Raw genomic sequence first — 21178 nt, forward strand, 5'->3', positions numbered from 1 at the left:
AGGTGACAGTGGGGGAGGGGCGCAAAGGAATGGAAGGGAATGTGGCCAGTGCTTTCCCTGTCCACTTAGGCACTGGGGAGCTTGTTGGGCTCCCTGGCCTACTCCTCTGCCCTTGGAGTCTCCCGCCTTACCCGCAGAGCTCAAGCCCTTTTCCTACACCCCCACCCAGGGCTCTACCTCTACAATCGGAGACCCCTCTGAGACCCCCTTCAATGTGCTGGGCCTAAACATCACCCATACACCCTCACTCAGGGCCCTTCCTCCAAACTCCGGAACTCCACACTCCAGAGGCCCTCCTTGCTACGTGCTGCCTCTTCCCTTCCATGCAGGTCCTAAGCAGAGGCCCCGCCCCATGCTTGAACATCGTCCAGCCTAAACCCCGCCCCCAGGGCCTTTTCTGGCTATGTGGTCCTGAGCCTAGGCCCCGGGCCACACACAAACATCATGCTCCCACCTGCCTAAGTCCCACCCCACCCTAAACTCTGCCCCTGCCTTAGTTCCACCACTGCCTAAACTCCACCCCCAGAGACAAGGCTGTTTTTTTTTTTTTCTTTTTTCTTCTTTTAGATTGGGATTCTGTTTTACCTTGTTGATTCTCTTATATTTTCATTTTTCCTAATAAATCTTTTATTTTTCTAATTTTATTTTATTCTTTATACTTTGTTATTGTTCTCTACTTTTGGCTCATTCCCCACCACCACCTTTTTTTTTTTTTTTCTTTTTCCTGTTGTGGTTTTATTTTACCTTGTTGCAGTTGTTTCAATTAAACTTTTATTTTTCCTAATATATTTTTTATCTTTCTAATTTTATTTTGGTTTTTAACTTTGATATTGTACTGCTCCTTTTTATCTTTCTTTCTTTCTTTTTTTACCATGTCACGAAACTTGCAGGATCTTGGTTCCAAGGCCAGAGGCCGGGCCTGACCTCCTGTGGTGGGAGCTCTAAGACCAAATCGCTGGACTAACAGAGAACGTCAAACCCCAGGGAATATCAGTAGGAGTGAGAACTTCTGGAGGTCCTCATCTCAGCACCAAGACCCAGCTCTATCCAACTGTCTGTAAAATCCAGTGCTGGACATCTCAGGCCATACAACCAGGAATACAGCACCACCCAGCAAAAAAAAAAGAAATGACAAAAAATTATGTTACAGATGAAGGAGAAAGGTAAAAACCTATAAGCCCACATAAATGAAGATGAAATAGGCAACGGACCTGAAAAAGAACTCAGAGTAATTATAGTAAACATAATCCAAAATCTTGGAAACAGAATGGAGAAAATACAAGAAATATTTAACAAGGACCTAGAAGAACCAAAGAGCACACAAATAGTGATGAACAACACAATTACTGACATTAAAAATACTCTAGAAGGAATCAATAGCAGAATAACTGAGTCATAAGAACGGATAAGTGACCTGGAAGATAAGATGGTGGAATTAACTGTCAGGAAGCAAAATAAAGAAAAAGAGAATGAAAAGAATTGAGGACAGTCTCAGAGACCTCTGGGACAATATTAAACGCACCAACATTCGATTTATAGGGGTCCCAGAAAAAGAAGACAAAAAGAAAAGGTCTAAGAAAATATTTGAAGAGATTATAGTCAAAAACTTCCCCAACATGGGAAAGGAAATAGTCAATCAAATCCATACAGGAGAGAGTACCATACAGGATAAACCCAAAGAGAAACATGCCAAGACACATATTAAGCAAACTATCAAAAATTAAACACAAAGAAAAAATATTAAAAACAGGAAGAGAAAAGCAACAAATAATATACCTGGGAATCCCCATAAGGTTAACAGCTAAATTTTCAGCAGAAATTCTTTAAGCCAGAAGGGAGTGGTAGGACATATTTAAAGTGATGAAAGGGAAAAAACCTACAACAAAGATTACTCTACCCAGCAAGGATCTCATTCACATTCAGTGGAGAAAAAAAATTCTACAGATAAGCAAAAGTTAAGAGAATTCAGCACCACCAAACCAGCTTTACAACAAATGCTAAAGGAACTTCTCTAGGCAGGAAATACAAGAGAAGGAAAAGACCTACAAAAACAAACCCAAAACTATTAAGAAAATGGTAATAGGAACATACATATCGATAATTACTTTAAATGTAAATGGATTAAATGCTCCAACACACATAGACTGGCTGAAGGGATACAAAAACAAGACCCATACATATGTTGTCTACAAGAGACCCACTTCAGACCTAGGGACAAAACAGACTGAAAGTGAGGGGACGAAAAAGATATTCCATGCAAATGGAAATCAAAAGAAAGCTGGAGTAGCAATTCTCATTGAAGACAAAATAGAATATTACAAGAGACAAAGAAGGATGCTATACAATGATCAAAGGATCAATCCAAGAAGAAGTAATAACAATTGTAAATATGCACCCAATGTAGGAGCACCTCAATACATAAGGCAAATGCTAAAGCCATAAAAGGGGAAACTGAAAGTACAACAATCATAGTAGGGGACTTTAACACCCCACTTTCACCAATGGACAAATCAGCCAAAATGAAAATAAATAAGGAAACAAAAGCTTTAAATGACACATTAAACAAGATGGACTTAATTGATATTTATAGGACATTCCATCCAAAAATACCACAATATATTTTCTTCTCAAGTGCTCATGGAACATTCTCCAGGATAGACCATATCTTGGGTCACATATCAAGCCTTGGTAAATTTAAGAAAATTGATATCATATCATGTATCTTTGCCAACCACAGTGCTATGAGAAGATATCAATAACAGGGAAAATACTGTAAAAAATACAAACACATGTAGGCTAAACAATACACTACTAAATAACCAAGAGATCATTGGAGAAATCAAAGCAGAAATTGAAAAATACCTAGAAACAAATGACAATGAATACACGACCACCCAAAACCTATGGGTTGTAGCAAAAGCAGTTCTTACAGGGAAGTTTATAACAATACAAGCCTATCTCAAGAAACAAGAAACATCTCAAATAAACAACCAAACCTTACACCAAAAGCAATTAGAGAAAGAAGAACAAGAACAACAACAGGGCTTCCCTGTTGGCGCAGTGATTGAGAGTCCACCTGCCAATGCAGGGGACAAGGGTTCTTGCCCCAGTCCAGGAAGATCCCACAGGCCATGGAGTGGCTAGGCCTGTGAGCCATGGCCACAGAGCCTGCGCGTCTGGAGCCTGTGCTCCACAACGGAGGAGGCCACAACAGTGAGAGACCTGTGTAACAACAACAAAAAAAAAGAACAACAACAACAACAAAAAAAACCAAAGTTAGCAGAAGGAAAGAAATCATAAAGATCAGATCAGAAATAAATGAAAAATAAATGAAGGAAACAGTAGCAAAGATCAATAAAACTAAAAGTTGGTTCTTTGAGAAGATAAACAAAATTGATAAATCATTAGCCAGACTCATCAGGTAAAAAGGGAGAAGACTCAAATCAACAGAATTAGAAATGAAAAAGGTGAAGTAACAACAAACACTACAGAAACACAAAGCATCATGAGAGATTACTACAAGCAATTATATGCCAATAAAATGGACAACCTGGAAGAAATGGACAAATTCTTAGAAAAGCACAACTTTCTGAGACTGAACCAGGTAGAAATAGAAAATATACATGGACCATTCACAAGCACTGAAATTGAAACTGTGATTAAAAATCTTCCAAGAAACAAAAGCCCAGGACCAGATGGCTTCACAGGCGAATTCTATCAAACATTTAGAGAAGAGCTAACACCTATCCTTCTCAAACTCTTCCAAAATATAGCCGAGGGAGGAACACTGCTGAACTCATTCTACAAGGCCACCATCACCCTGATACCAAAACCAAACAAATATGTCACAAAAAAAGAAAACTACAGGCCAATATCTCTGATAAACATAGCTGAAAACATCCTCAACAAAATACTAGCAAAGAGAATCCAACAGCACATTAAAAGGATCATACACCATCATCAAGTGGGGTTTATACCAGGGATGGAAGAATTATTCAGTATATGCAAATCAATTAATGTGATACACCATACTAACAAATTGAAGGATAAAAACCATATGATAATCTCAGTAGATGCAGAAAAAGCTTTTGACAAAATTCAACAACAATTTATGATAAAAACTCTCCAGAAAGTAGACATAGAGGGGACCTACCTCGACCTAATAAAGGCCATATATGACAAACCCACAGCCAACATTATTCTCAATGGTGAAAAACTGAAAAAATTTACACTAAGATCAGGAACAAGACAAGGTTGCCCACTCTCACCACTATTATTCAACATAGTTTTGGAAGTTTTATCCACAGTAACCAGAAAAGAAAAAGAAATAAAAGGAATCCAAATTGAAAAAGAAGAAGTAAAGCTGTCACTGTTTGCAGATGACATGGTACTATACAGAGAGAATCCTAAAGATGCTACCAAAAAATTACTAGAGCTAATCAATTAATTTGGTAGAGTAGCAGGGTACAGAATTAATGCACAGAAATCTCTTGTATTCCTATACACTAATGATGAAAAAAATCTGAAAGAGAAATTAAGGAAACACTCCCATTTATCATTGCAGCAAAAAGAATAAAATACCTAGGAATAAACCTACCTAAGGAGACAAAAGACCTGTATGCAGAAAGCTATAAGACAGTGATGAAAGAAATTAAAGATGATACAAACAGATGGAGAGATATACCATGTTCTTGGACTGGAAGAACCAATACTGTGAAAATGACTATACTACCTAAAACAATCTACAGATTCAATGCAATCCCTATCAAACTACCAATGGCATTTTTCACAGAACTAGTACAAAAAATTGCACAATTTATATGGAAACATGAAAGATGCCGAATAGCAAAAGCAATCTTGAGAAAGAAAAATGGAGCTGGAGTAATCAGGCCCCTGGACTTCAGACTATACCACAAAGCTACAGTAATCAAGACAGTATGGTACTGGCACAAAAACAGAAATATAGATCAATAGAACAGGATAGAAAGCCCAGAGATAAACCCACGCACATATGGTCACCTTATTTTTGATAAAGGAGGCAAGGATATACAATGAAGAAAAGACAACCTCTTCAATAAGTGCTGCTAGGAAAACTGGACAGCTACATGTAAAAGAATGCAATTAGAACACTCCCTAACACCATACACAGAAATAAACTCAAAATGGATTAAAGACCTAAATGTAAGACCAGACACTATAAAACTCTTAGGGGAAACCATAGGCAGAACACTCTGACATAAATCACAGCAAGATCCTTTTGACCCTCCTCCTAGAGAAATGGAAATAAAAACAAAAATAAACAAATGGGACCTAATGAAACTTAAAAACTTTTGCACAGCAAAGGAAACCATAAAAACAATGAAAAGACAACCTTCACAATGGGAGAAAATATTTGCAAATGAAGCAACTGACAAAGGATTAATCTCCAAAATATACAAGCAGCTCATGCACCTCAATATCAAAAAAACAAACAACCCAATCCAAAAATGGGCAGAAGACCTAAATAGACATTTCTCCAAAGAAGATATACAGATTGCCAACAAACATATGAAAGGATGCTCAACATCACTAATCATTAGAGAAATGCAAATCAGAACTACAATGAAGTATCACCTCACACTGGCCAGAATGGTCATCATCAAATAATCTACAAACAATAAATGCTGGAGAGGGTGTGGAGAAAAGGGAATCCTCTTGTTCTGTTTGTAGAAATGTAAACTGATATAGCCACTATGGAGACCAGTATGGAGGTTCCTTAAAAAACGAAAAATAGAACTACCATATGACCCAACAATCCCACTACTGGGCAAATATCCTGAGAAAATCATAATTCAAAAAGAGTCATGTATATGGAAAGCTGATTCACTTTGTTATAAAGCAGAAATTAACACACCATTGTAAAGCAATTATACTCCAACAAAGATGTTAAAAATAAAATAAAATAAACAAAAAGAGTCATGTACCACAATGTTCACTGCAGCACTATTTACAATAGCCAGGACATGGAAGCAACCTAAGTGTCCATAAACAGATGAATGGTTAAAGAAGATGTGGCACATATACACAATGGAAAATTGCTCAGCCATAAAAAGAAACGAAATTGAGTTATTTGTAGTGAGGTGGATGAACCTAGAGCCTGTCATACAGAGTGAAATAAGTCAGAAATAGAAAAACAAATACCGTATGCTATCACATATATATTCAATCTAAAAAAAAAAATCCTAAAAAAAGAACCTAGGGGCAGGACAGGAATAAAGACGCAGACATAGAGTATGGACTTGAGGACACATGGAGTGGGAAGGGTAAGCTGGGAAGAAGTGAGAGAGTGGCATGCACTTATATATACTACCAAATATACATGCACTTATGTATACTACCACATAGCTAGCAGGAAGCAGCCTCATAGCACAGGGAGATCAGCTCTATGCTTTGTGACCACCTAGAGGGGTGGTATATGGAGGGTGGGAGGGAGACACAAGAGGGAGGAGATATGGGGATGTATGTATGTGTATAGCTGATTCACTTTGTTATAAAGCAGAAACTAGCACTCCATTTTAAAGTAATTATACTCCAATAAAGATGTTAAAAAAAAAAGAAAAAATTCCACATATAAGCAAAAAAAAAGAAATTAGATTATTCTTTAACACCATACACAAAAATAAACTCCAAATGGATTAAAGACCTAAATATAAGACCAGATACTATAAAACTCATAGCGGAAAACATGGGTAGAACCCTCTTTGACATAAATTGCAGCAATATCTTTTTCGATGTGTCTCCCAGTGTAATGGAAATACAAATAAACAAATGGGATCTAATTAAACTCAAAAGCTTTTGCACATCAAAGGGAACCATAAGCAAAACAAAGAAAACCCACACAATGGGAGAAAATATTTTCAAACAATGTGACAGATGAGATCTTAGTCTCCAAAATTTACAAACAGCTCATGCAGCTCAATATCAAAAGAAACACAACCCAATCCAAAAATAGGGAGAAGATCTAAATAGACATTTCTCCAAAGAAGACATACAGATGGCCAACATCGCTAATTATTAGAGAAATGCAAATCAAAAATACAGTGAGATGTCCCCTCACACCAGTCAGAATGACCATCATTAAAAATCCACAAATGGGCTTCCATGGTGGTGCAGTCATTACGAATCCGCCTGCCAATGCTGGAGGTATGGGTTCAAGCCCTGGTCCAGGAAGATGGAGCAACTCCATGCTCCATGCCATGGAGCAACTAAGCCCATGAGCCACAACTACTGAAGCCTGTGTACCTAGAGCCCATGCTCCTCAACAAGAGAAGCCACAGCAATAAGCCCACGCACCACAATGAAAAGTAGCCCCCACTTGCCACAACTAGAGAAAAGCCCGCGTGCAGCAACAAAGACCCAATGCAGACCAAAATCAATAAAATTAAATAAATAAATAAATAACTTTAAAAATATAAAAATAAAAAAATAAAGTCTTTTAAAAAAATCCACAAACAATAAATACTGCAGAGGGTTTGGAGAAAAGGGAACCCGCCTACACTGTTGGTGAGAATGTAAATTGATACAGCCACTATGGAGAACAGTAAGGAGGTTTCTTTAAAAACTAAAAATAGGGACTGCCCTGGTGGCACAGTGGTAAAGAATCTGCCTGCCAATGCAGGGGACACGGGTTCGAGCCCTGGTCCAGAAAGATCCCACAAGTCACGGAGCAACTACTGAGCCTGTGCACCACAACTACTGAGCCTGTGCTCTAGAGCCCACAAGCCACAACTACTGAGCTTGCTTGCCACAACTACTGAAGCCCGTGCACCCAGAGCGCGTGCTCCACAATGAAGAGTAGCCCCTGCTCTCTGCAACTAGATAAAGCCTGTGCACAGCAATGAAGACACAACGCAGCCGAAAATAATAAATAAATAAATAAATGTAAATAAATTTAAAAGATTAAAAAAAAAATGTGTTTGTATTTTTAACAGATCTTTTCCTGTAATTGATATCTAGTCTCATAGTGTTGTGGTTGGAAAAGATACTTGATATAACTTCAATTTTCTTAAATTTACCAAGGCTTAATTTGTGACCCAAGATATGATCTACCCTGGAGAATGTTCCATGAGTACTTGAGAAAAATGTGTATTCTGTTGTTTTTGGATGGAATGTCCTATAAATATCAATTAAGTCCATCTTGTTTAACGTATCATTTAAAGCTTGTGTTTCCTTACTTATTTTCATTTTGGATGATCTGTCCATTGGTGAAAGTGGGGTATTAAAGTCCCCTACTATGAATGTGTTACTGTCAATTTCCCCTTTTATGGGTGTTAGTATTTGCCTTACGTATTGATGTGCTCCTATGTTGGTTGCATAAATATTTACAATTGTTATATCTTCTTCTTGGATAGATCCCTTGATCATTATGTAGTGTCCTTCTTTGTCTCTTCTAATAGTCTTTATTTGAAAGTCTATTTTGTCTGATATGAGAATTGCTACTCCAGCTTTCTTTTGATTTCCATTTGTATGGAATATCTTTTTCCATCCCCTTACTTTCAGTCTGTATGTGTCCCTTGGTCTGAAGTGGGTCTCTTGTAGACAGCATATATATGGGTCTTGTTTTTGTATCCATTCAGCCAGTCTGTGTCTTTTGGTGGGAGGCATTTAATCCATTTACATTTAAGGCAATTATTTATATGTATGTTCCTATTCCCATTTTCTTAATTGTTTTGGGTTTGTTATGGTAGGTCTTTTCCTTCTCTTGTGTTTCTTGCTTAGAGAAGATCCTTTAGCATTTGTTGTAAAGCTGGTTTGGTGGTGCTGAACTCTCTCAGCTTTTGCAGATTTTAATTTCTCCATCAAATCTGAATGAGATCCTTGCTGGGTAGGGTAATATTGTTGTAGGTTTTTCTCCTTCATCACTTTAAATATGTCCTGCCAGTCCCTTCTGGCTTGCAGAGTTTCTGATGAAAGATCAGCTGTTAACCTTATGGGGATTCACTTGTGTGTTATTTGTTGTTTTTCCCTTGTTGCTTTTAATATGTTTTCTTTGTAATTAATTTTTGACAGTTTGATTAATATGTGTCTTGGCATGTTTCTCCTTGGATTTATCCTTATGGGACTCTCTGTACTTCCTGAACTTGATTAACTATTTCCTTTCCCATATTAGGGAAGTTTTCAACTATAATCTCTTCAAATATTTTCTGTCCCTTTCTTTTTCTTTTCTTCTTCTGGAACCCCTATAATTCAAATGTTGGTGTGTTTAATGTTGTCCCAGAGGTCTCTGAGACTGTCCTCAGTTCTTTTCATTCTTCTTTCTTTATTCTGCTCTGTAGTAGGTATTTCCACTATTTTATCTTCCAGGTCACTTATCCGTTCTTCTGCCTCAGTTATTCTGCTGTCGATCCCTTCTAGGGTATTTTTAATTTCATTTATTGTGTTGTTCATCGTTGCTTGTTTCATCTTTAGTTCTTCTAGGTCCTTGTTAAATGTTTCTTGGATTTTCTCTATTCTATTTCCAAGAATTTGGATCATCTTTACTATCATTATTCTGAATTCTTTTTCAGGTAGACTGCCTATTTCCTCTTCGTTTGTTAGGTCTGGTGGGTTATTGCCTTGCTCCTTCATCTGCTGTCTTCTCATTTTGCTTAACTTACTGTGTTTGGGGTCTCCGTTTTGCAGGCTGCAGGTTCATAGTTCCCGTTGTTTTTGGTGTCTGTCCCCAGTGACTAAGTTGGTTCAGTGGGTTGTGTAGGCTTCCGGGTGGAGGGGACTAGTGCCTGTGTTCTGGGGGATGAGGCTGGATCTTTTCTTTCTGGTGGGCAGGTCCACGTCTGGTGGTGTGTTTTGAGGTGTCTGTGGACTTATTATGGTTTTAGGCAGTCACTCTGCTAATGGGTGGGGTTGTGTTCCTATCTTGCTAGTTGTTTGGCATAGGGTGTCCTGCACTGTAGCGTGCTGGTCATTGAGTGAAGCTCGATGTTGGTGTTGAGATGGAGATCTCTGGGAGATTTTCGCTGTTTGATATTACGTGGAGCTGGGAGGTCTCTTGTGGACCAGTTTCCTGAAGTTGGCTCTCCCACCTCAGAGGCACAGCACTGACTCCTGGCTGCAGCACCAAGAGCCTTTCATCCACACAGCTCAGAATAAAAGGGAGAAAAAGTAGAAAGAAAGAAAGAAAGAAAGAAAGAAAGAAAGAAAGAAAGAAAGAAAGAAAGAAAGAAAGAAAGAAAGAAAGAGGATAAAAGAAAATAAAATAAAGTAAGGGAAAATAAAATAAAGTTATTAAAATAAAAATATAATTATTAAGAAAAAGAATTTTTTTTTAAATTCAAAAAATGGAGGGATAGAACCCTAGGACAAATGGTGAAAGAAAAGCTATACAGACAAAATCTCACACAGAAACATACACACTCACTAAAAGAGGAAAAGGGGAAAAAATAATAAATCTTGCTCTCAAAGTCCACCTCCTCAATTTGGGATGATTCGTTGTCTATTCAGGTATTCCACAGATGCAGGGTACATCAAGTTGATTGTGGAGCTTTAATCCACTTCTGAGGCTGCTGGGAGACATTTCCCTTTCTCTTCTTTGTTCGCACAGCTCCCAGGGCTCAGCTTTGGATTTGGCCCCGCCTCTAAGTGTAGGTCGCTGGAGGGCATCTGTTCTTCGCTCAGACAGGACGGGGTTAAAGGAGCAGCTGCTTCAGGGACTCTGGCTCACTCAGGCTGGGGGGGGAGGGAGGGGCACGATGCTTGGCGAGCCTGCGGCGGCAGAGGCCGGCGTGACGTTGCACCAGCCTGAGGCGCACCTTGCGTTCTCCTGGGGAAGTTTTCCCTGGATCCAGGGACCCTGGCAGTGGCGGGCTGCACAGGGTCCCGGAAGGGAGGTGTGGAGAGTGACCTGTGCTCACACACAGGCTTCTTGGTGGCTGCAGCAGCAGCCTTAGCATCTCATGCCAGTCTCTGGCGTCCGCGCTGATAGCCGCGGCTCGCGCCCGTCTCTGGAGCTACATTAAGCAGCGCTCTTAATCCCCTCTCCTTGCGCACCAGGAAACAGAGAGGGAAGAAAAAGTCTCTTGCCTCTTCGGCAGGTCCAGACTTTTTCCTGGACTCCCTCCCGGCTATCCGTGGGCCACTAACCCCTTGCAGGCTGTGTTCACGCCGCCAACCCCAGTCCTCTCCCTACGCTCAGACCGAAGCCCGAGCCTCCGCTCCCAGCCCACGCCCGCCCGGGCTGGTGAGTGCTGGTCAGCACTGATCCTCTGGGTGGAAATCTCTCCACTTTGCCCTCCGCACCCTGTGGCTGCGCTCTCCTCTGCGGCCCCGAAACTCCCCTCCTCCGCCACCCGCAGTCTCTGCCTGCGAAGGGGCTTCTAGTGTGTGGAAACCTTTCCTCCTTCACGGCTTCCTCCCACTGGTGCACGTCCCGTCCCTATTCTTTTGTCTCTGTTTATTCTTTTTTCTTTTGCCCTACCCAGGTAGGTGGGGAGTTTCTTGCCTTTAGGGAGGTCTGAGGTCTTCTGCCAGCATTCAGTAGGTGTTCTGTAGGAGTTGTTCCACGTGTAGATGTATTTCTGATGTATCTGTGGGGAGGAAGGTGATCTCCGCATCTTACTCTTCTGCCATCTTCCCAATCCTCCTAAACCATTTTTTAAATAAAGTATTCCTTAAATATTTAAACCAAATGTTTTTTCTATTGTTGTTTTGGTTTGGTTTTTTTGGCTGCGTTGGGTCTTCGTTGCTACACATGGGCTTTTTCTAGTTGTCGTGAGCAGGGGCTACTCTTTGTTGTGGTGGATGGGCTTCTCGTTGCAGTGGCTTCTCTTGTTGTGGGGCACGGGCTCTAGACACATGGGCTTCACTAGTTGCAGCACCCGGGCCCTAGAGTGCACAGGGTTCAGTAGTTGTGGCACGTGGGCACAGTAGTTGTGGCTCGTGGGCTCTGGAGTGCAGGCTCAGTAGATGTGGCACACATCTTATGTGGCTTATTTGCTCTGCGGCATGTGGGATCCTCCCAGACTAGGGATCAAACCCATGTCCCCTGCATTGGCAGGCAAACTCTCAACCACTGCACCACCAGGGAAGTCCAAGCCAAATGTTTTTAATTCTTCTAGACTTCTAGGGTCACCCTTTCCTTTAACACCCAGATAAAACACCTCAAGCCCCATCCCACACTCAGAAATTCCTGTTCCAGGGGATTGCTGTATGGCTGGGAAGGAAGCAGTGCTTATACTCACCTGGTAACCTCACTCCAAATTGCTACACCTATAGAGTTTCCATTTCCTATTGTCCTTTCACCTTCTACAGCTGTGTTCTCCCCATACTATTTCATCACTAGTGTTGACTGAAAAAAAGTACATGTCAGAGCTTTGAGTTGAATTTTATTCAGGGTCTTACAGAGAACTATAGCCAGGGAAACAGCCTCTCAGGTAGCTCTGGCTAACTGCTCTGAGGAGGTAGGAGGACCAGCCAATATATATATATATATCTATTAGTGATCTAAGTGTTTTTTAAAATATATATGTGGGAAAACACAAGAATTTGGGTTCATTAAAATTATTTCTGGGATCTCTAACTAACTAAGGGGCTTGTTTTTCCAAAGCACAGAGTGACTTATGCTGTTTTTCATCTGTAATTCCTTTCAGGGCATACTGTCAGTCAGCAACTGCAGTGGCTAATGTCTTAATCCTCACAGACAGCCCAAGGATGGTGGGCAACATTCTTTGTTTTACATTTGCATGGACCCTGACCGTGAAAGTACCATCAAACACTAGTCTGTGTGTCTATCACACTTTCACTTGTTCAAATAACTTTCTAGGCCCAAGATGGAGCTCTGCCTGCCCCAGATGCCATGTCATCAAACCAAAACTTTGACAACTTTCATGTCCTAGTAAATGCTCTTGTCAGGAAGGAGGAAATTTTCCTTGTAGGTTCTTCTGGCTGACCCAAGAATTAAATTGACATGCAACAGATGAACAGGAGAAAATAAAACAAAAGTTTAATAGCATGTACAACTGGGAGAGATCCCGGAAAACTGAGTAACTTACCAAAATGGTCAAAACCCTCACCTTAAATATCATCTTCAGCTAAAGACAAAAAAGGATGCTGGGTGTAGTGGTTTGGGACTTCAAAGGGGTGGTAGGCAATTCACATGGAGATTGAAAAGCAAATGTTTGGTAAACAAATGTTTGCTGGGCCACCTGAGACAATAGTGCACAGAGTGGACTCTTATCAATAGGCCCTGCTGAGTTTCCCCAGCACCCCTAGCCCATATTCTTTGCAGATTATCTCTGGTGACAGCCCTATTCCAGGACCAGTCTATCTAAATTCTTTTAGGCAGTTAGGGGGAAGGTCGAAATTTCTTCCTGAGTCTTTTAAGACTTGATTGTTTTCAGCTCAAAATAATGCTCATGCGAAAGAGATGTTTTGGGGTGGCAAGTTGTGCTCACCTACACTCTGCTTGACCAGAAACATGGTATATCCAGTCAGCCAGTCCCTAAACACCAAGCCAACTCTGGGCTCTATACTTACTTGCTTTTGCCTTAGTCTTTACCCTGTAAAAGCTGCTGCCAGAAAGAATCTGAAATATATATATATATATATATATATATATATATATATATATATAACTGAATCACTTTGCTGTACACCTGAAACTAACACAACATTGTAAATCAATGATACTTCAAGAAAAAAAGAAAAAGAAAGAAAGAAAAAAAAAAGAAAAGCTCCTGCCCTCCGCCCCATTTTGCAGTTCTCCAAATGGAGACATTCCACTTCATAAAACGGTAGGTAAAGATTGTTTGTATCACCTAAATTGTCTTCTTTAATCATTATTTAACACATTTAAAGATTTGAGGAAAAAGGCTGGAATAAAAAACAAATTAAAATTGAATTATTTAAATCACTGTCCTCAAAGTCCATTGGTCATCTCTGCACAGAGAGTTTCTCATTGGGTATCGCTTTTTTGTTATTGTTTTGGCATGTACCCTTCCTGAGAGACCATTCTCTTTCTCCTCTTAAAGTTTCAGGCCCCCAAAGCTAGTGGTATGCCATAGCTGCATACAGGTACACATAAGTCCTTTGCTAAAATTTCAGGAATTTCACAAGCCTGTTGTTAAACACAGCCGTTATTAAAAACTAAATTATATAAGCTTACGTTCAAATAAATTATATTTTTAAAAGATAGTAAATATTCACTTCCTAATTATTTTACTACACTTTAGTATTCGATGCTCTTGAGACTATTTACATCTATTTTACCTGTTGAGTGGAAATACTGTATAATGGTACACATCTTTATGCAAATGCTACCACAGAATGGACAAGCGCTATAAATCAGGGTTTTGTGGGTTTTCTGTTCGTCTGTAGTTTTTATTAGAGAAGTGGTTTTTTGCTTTGTTTTTTTTTTAAACCCACATTTGTTTATTTATTTATTTTTGACTGTGTTGGGTCTTCGTTTCTGTGCAAGGGTTTTCTCTAGTTGTGGAAAGCGGGGACCACCCTTCATCGCGGTGTGCGGGCCTCTCACTATCGCGGCCTCTCTTGTTGCAGAGCCCAGGCTTCAGATGCACAGGCTCAGTAGTTGTGGCTCACGGGCTTAGTTGCTCTGTGGCATGTGGGATCTTCCCAGACCAGGGCTCGAACCCATGTTCCCTGAATTAGCAGGCAGATTCTCAACCACTGCGCCACCAGGGAAGCCCAGAGAAATGGCTTTTAAACATTTGCTAGCACACCACTTGCCTTCCCCCAAGGGGAAAACTGAAACACACCTGTTACTTTATTATGCCGACCAATTTGAACTCTGTCACAGTTGTTCCCTTTTCAGAACAGGATCAGAACAGGATCTGAACCAAACAGGCCTGTTGAGGAGCTTTTCTAAACCCATCATTTCTCTAAATGATTTTACCAGACCCATAAAATTTGCAGCTGCTGCTGTGCTTTTTTATAAGCAATGTATTTACAAATCTTTGACTAATCCTGTTTTCTTCAATAGCAAAAACTCAACACAAGTATTCAGTATGCTTGAAAGAAGAGTGAAAGAAGAGGCCAGAGAGGTTTGTCATGACTTCTTCGGAAAAACTGAATTTGCCTCATAGGAGGGAGTTAAGAGAGTTTGAGTTGTTGAGGGAAAAATCCTAAAAACAAAGATAATGGAAATGCTTCTTTCTATGAGAGGAATGATCAAGGTAAAGGGAGTGCCCCCTTCTATGGTTTATGAGTCATTTCCTGTTTTAATTCTTCCTGTTTATCCTTGGTTTTTCCACAAGTAACAGTTGAGTCTGTACCCTTCACCCTTACCTCCCCTCCCAGGTCGTGATTACCGGAGCCCTGGTGTTGGGTGAATACACTGGGGAGTCTGAAGCACTTTGATGTTGAAAGCTGCTAGGGAGTCAGAAATAACTTCTAAATTTGCAAACTTTCCATTCACTGTGAGCCTATCTGATTAAACTGTAGAAACAAAGCTCCAGAACTAGCCCTGTTCTGAATGCTTTCTTTCTTGCTGGCTTTTTTTCTTCTCTCCCTCCTTCCTTCCTTCCTTTCTTCTCTGTCTTTCTCTGACTCCCTTTCTTTCTTTTTGATCTGTTCCCCCACTGTCCTTCTTTCTTTTTCTTTTGTATTGCTCTCAGTAATGCACATGTATCTTGATTGGGGAGCACTGTCACAAGGAGAGGAAGTAAGATTCTGTACATAAGATTTTGTATTACTTTTATGTTCTACAGCTCACATAAAGGAAACCTGAGACACAAAGGCAAATGGACTAGCACCATAGTGAGTCAGAGGCACCAGCACTTGATCAAGGCTCCTCAAGCCTGACTCAGAGCATTAACCACAAGACGCTCGGCCTCCCTGGTAATCAGTTAACACTTTTAAAGTGGAAGGAGCATAAAGTTTGAAGTGAGAAAGATCTGCGTTCACATTCTATCCCTGCCACTTACTATCTATATGATCTCATACAAGTCACGTAACCTTTTTAAACCTGTTTTCTCATGTGTAAAATGGGACCAATATATTGAAATGTTTAAGTGAGGTAATGCTTGTGTAAAAGGAGCTTAAAACAGTATTCTTTCTTTGTTAGTTTGGGCTAAGTCTACAAAACCAAAAATAAAACAGTAGATGCCAAGCTCTCCTCACAGTACAAAGCTTGCCCTCTTTTTCAGGAATTTACTAAGGAGATGATCAAAAGCTGGCTTTGTGACCCTTAGCACATCCCCTGTATCAGGAGTTAAAGCTGAAGAGAAGGGGAAGCACAGAATTTCTTTAAAAGAGTTGTGTAAATGCTCGTGTTCACAGCACGAGGAAGGGGGACTTCCCTTCACCCTAAGCCAACTGGATGGGCTTCAATAGAATCATAAACAGCAGATCATTAAGAGTGACCTGTGTCCTCTGGAGTTTGGGGTTTATAAGGACTGTGAAGAGAGGCTGTGGATAGATGGGCCTGAGGCCACAGAGCAGAGAAAAATGAAGGCTGACCATCCACAGAGGGCAGAACAGAAATAAGAATGTTTCCTCATACCAGACACAGGTTTTCTAAAATGGAGTTGACCTGGAGCCAGTCTGAAAACTCATGACTCCATAGAGGTACCTTATGTTTACTATAGGAGGCTCATTCCTAGGAGTTGAAGTTAAAACCGGCCTGTCAGATAAGAAGCATCAACCACATGACAGGAATTACACTTACAGATTCCTAGCAGGGGAATCTTTGAAGAACTTACAATACCCCATTTTAATAAGCCAACAATATTAATCTGCCCGTTTCCAGGTCACAGAACTACCTAAGATGGCCTCAGATCTCCACCTACATCTTTTAGTAATCCGATGCCCTCTTTCATGGCATTGTTCTCACTGTCACTTCTGGCTCCAAATTCCTGCTTCTGCTAAATTAGTTCAGTTTATGGATCATTTGGCCACCTATGTGTGTTTCCCTACCCCTTACTACCTTAAACCCAGACAAGAGGACTTCCCTGGCGGCCCAGTGGGTAAGACTCTGTACTCCCAATGCAGGGGACCCAGGTTCAATCCCTGGTTGGGGAACGAGACCCAGATTGCATGCTGCAACTGAGAGTCCACATGCTGCAACTATGAGCCTGCATGCCGCAACAAAGATCCGGCATGCTGCAACTAAGACCCGGTGCAGCCTAAATAAATAAATAAATAGGTATTTTTTTAAAAAGAGCCGACAAGGCCTAAGATCCTTTCCAAAATTTCCACCTGAAAATCTCCATTTACACAAAGCTGTTGCATGGATAGAAGATTGTACTGAAGGTTTTTGGAAGAGAGTTTAAGCAACACAAAGTTCCACTCTTATTTTTATCTTCCCAGTAAGTATTTTTATTCCCATTCTTCTGGTAATAGACCCTTCCCCTCTAGGCAAAAATGTAGTCACATGACTTCTGTAGGACAATCATAGTGCCTAGTATCACTGGCACTGTTGATTGATCCAAGGGATGGAAATGTAATCCAAGCAAGGCTAATTAGAGAAGGTCCCTAGGATTGTTATATGCATACTTGGAACCCAAAAAGCTCTGTTTCCGTGGTCACTGAGCTGGGTCTGGCAGGAACCATGTTTCCTACCACATGGCAAAGTCCTGTCTGCAGTAAAGAGTGAAGTCAGCATGGAAAGAAAAAGTCAAGCAGAGATGAGCAAGATAGGAAAAGAAGGAAGGGGGGAAGAAGAGAAAGAGAGAGAGAGATGGCAATGTTTTTTGTTTGTTTTTTAACATCTTTATTAGAGTATATTTGCTTTACAATGGTGTGTCACTTTCTGCTTTATAACAAAGTGAATCAGTTATACATATACATATGTCCCCAATATCTCTTCCCTCTTGCATCTCCCTCCCTCCCACCCTCCCTATCCCACCCCTCTAGGTGGTCAAAAAGCACCAAGCTGATCTCCCTGTGCTATGCGGCTGCTTCCCACTAGCTATCTATTTTACGTTTGCTAGTGTATATATGTCCATGCCACTCTCTCACTTTGTCACAGCTTACACTTCCCTCTCCCCGTATCCTCAAGTCCATTCTCTAGTAGGTCTTACCCCTAGGTTCTTCTGACCATTTTCTTCTTTCTTTTCTTTTTTTTAGATTCCATATATATGTATTAGCATATGGTATTTGCTTTTCTCCTTCTGACTTACTTCACTCTGTATGACAGTCTCTAGGTCCATCGACCTCACTACAAATAACAGTTTCATTCCTTTTATGGCTGAGTAATATTCCATTGTATATATGTGCCACAACTTCTTTATCCATTCATCTGTTGATGGACACTTAGGTTGCTTCCATGTCCTGGCTATTGTAAGTAGAGCTGCAATGAATATTTTGGTACATGACTCTTTTTGAATTATGGTTTTCTCAGTGTATCTGCCCAATAGTAGGATTGCTGGGTTGCTTGGTAGTTCTATTTTTAGTTTTTTAAGGAACCTCCATATTGTTCTCCATAGTGGCTGTATGACTTTACATTCCCACCAACAGTGAAAGAGGGTTCCCTTTTCTCCACACCCTCTCCAGCATTTATTGTTTGTAGATTTTTTTGATCATGACCATTCTGATTGGTGTGAGATGATATCTCATTGCAGTTTTGATTTGCATTTCTCTAATGATTAATGATGTTGAGCATTCTTTCATGTGTTTGTTGGCAATCTGTATATCTTCTTTGGAGAAATGTCTATTTAGGTCTTCTGCCCATTTTTGGATTGGGTTGTTTGTTTTTTTTTTTTGATATTGAGCTGCATGAGTTGCTTGTATGTTTTGGAGATTAATCCTTTGTCAGTTGCTTCATTTGCAAATATTTTCTCCCATTCTGAGGGTTGCCTTTTCGTCTTGTTTATGGTTTCCTTTGCTGTGCAAAAGCTTTTAAGTTTCAATAGGTCCCATTTGTTTATTTTTGTTTTTATTTCCATTTCTCTGTGGGTCAAAAAGGATCTTCCTGGGATTTATGTCATAGACTGTTCTGCCTATGTTTTCCTCTAAGAGTTTGTTGGTGTCTAGCCTTACATTTAGGTCTTTAATCCATTTTGAGTTTATTTTTGTGTATGGTATTAGGGAGTGTTCTAATTTAATTCTTTTACATGTAGCTGTCCAGTTTTCCCAGCACCACTTATTGAAAAGGCTGTTTTTTCTCCACTGTATATTCTTGCCTCCTTTATCAAAGATAAGGTGACCATATGTGCCTGGGTTTATCTCTGGGCTTTCTATCCTGTTCCATTGATCTATATTTCTGTTTTTGTGCCAGTACCATACTGCCTTGATTACTGTAGCTTTGTAGTATAGTCTGAAGTCAGGGAGCCTGATTCCTCAAGCTCCATTTTCCTTTCTCAAGATTGCTTTGGCTATTCGGGGCCTTTTGTGTTTCCATATAAATTGTGAGATTTTTTGTTCTAGTTCTGTGAAAGATGCCAGTGGTAGTTTGATAGGGAATGCATTGAATCTGTAGATTGCTTTGGGTAGTAGAGTCATTTTCACAATGTTGATTCTTCCAATTCAAGAACATGGTATATCTCTCTATCTGTTTGTGTCATCTTTAATTTCCTTCATCAGTGTCTTATAATTTTCTGCATACAGGTCTTTTGTCTCCATAGGTAGGTTTATTCCTAGATATTTTATTCTTTTTATTGCAATGGTAAATGGGAGTGTTTTCTTAATTTCATTTTCAGATTTTTCATCATTATTGTACAGGAATGTAAGAGATTTCTGTGCATTAATTTTGTATCCTGCTACTTTACCAAATTAATTGATTAGCTCTAGTAGCATTCTGGTAGCATCTTTACGATTCTCTATGTATAGTATCCTGTCATCTGCAAACAGTGACAGCTTTACTTCTTTTCCGACTTGGATTCCTTTTTTTTCCCTTTTTTCTCTGATTGCTGTGGCTAAAACTTCCAAAACTATGTTGAATAATAGTGGTGAGAATGGGCAACCTTGTCTTGTTCCTGATCTTAGTGTAAATGGTTTCAATTTTTCACCATTGAAGATGATGTTGGCTGTGGGTTTGTCATATATAGACATTATTATGTTGAGGAAATTTCCCTCTATGCCTACTTTCTGGATGGTTTTTATCATAAATGGGTGTTGAATTTTGTCAAAAGCTTTTTCTGCATCTATTGAGGTGATCATACAGGTTTTTTCCTTCAATTTGTTAATATGGTGTATCATGTTGATTGATTTGTGTATATTGAAGAATCCTTGCATTCCTGGGATAAACCCCACTTGATCAAGATGTATGATCCTTTTAATGTGCTGTTGGATTCTGTTTGCTAGTATTTTGTTGAGGATTCTTGCATCTATGTTCATCAGTGATATTGGCCTGTAGTTTTCTTTCTTTGTGACATTCTTCTCTGGTTTTGGTATCAGGGTGATGGTGGCCTCATAGAATGAGTTTGGGAGTGTTCCTCCCTCTGCTATAATTTGGAAGAGTTTGAGAAGGATAGGTGTTAGCTCTTCTCTAAATGTTTGATAGACTTCGCCTATGAAGCCATCTGGTCCTGGGCTCGTGTTTGTTGGAAGATTTTTAATCACAGTTTCAACTTCATTGCTTGTGATTGGTCTGTTCATATTTTCTATTTCTTCCTGGTTCAGTCTTGGCAGGTTGTGCGTTTCTAAGAATTTGTCCATTTCTTCCAGGTTGTCCATTTAATGGCATAGAGTTGCTTGTAGTAATCTCTCATGATCCTTTGTATTTCTGCAGTGTCATTTGTTACTTCTCCTTTTTCATTTCTAATTCTATTGATTTGAGTCTTCTCCCTTTTTTTTCTTGATAGTCTGGCTAATGGTTTATCTATTTTGTTTATCTTCTCAAAGAACCAGCTTTTAGTTTTATTGATCTTTGCTATCATTTCCTTCATTTATTTCTGATCTGATTTTTATGATTTCTTTCCTTCTGCTAAATTGGGGGTTTTTTGTTCTTCTTTCTCTAATTGCTTTAGGTGTAAGGTTAGGTTGTTTATTTGAGATGTTTCTTGTTTCTTAAGGTAGGTTGTATAGCTAGAAACTTCCCTCTTAAAACTGCTTTTGTTGCATCCCATAGGTTTTTGGTCATTGTGTTTTCATTGTCACTTTTTTCTAGGTATTTTTTGATTTCCTCTTTGATTTCTTCAGTGATCTCTTGGTTATTAAGTAGTGTGTTGTTTAGCCTCTTGTGTTTGTATTTCTTACAGATTTTTTCCTGTAATTGATATCTAGTCTCATAGCATTGTGGTCAGAA

The sequence above is a fragment of the Grampus griseus genome, assembly GCF_964374135.1.
Source record: "Grampus griseus genome assembly, chromosome: 1".
Lineage (NCBI taxonomy): Eukaryota > Metazoa > Chordata > Mammalia > Artiodactyla > Delphinidae > Grampus > Grampus griseus.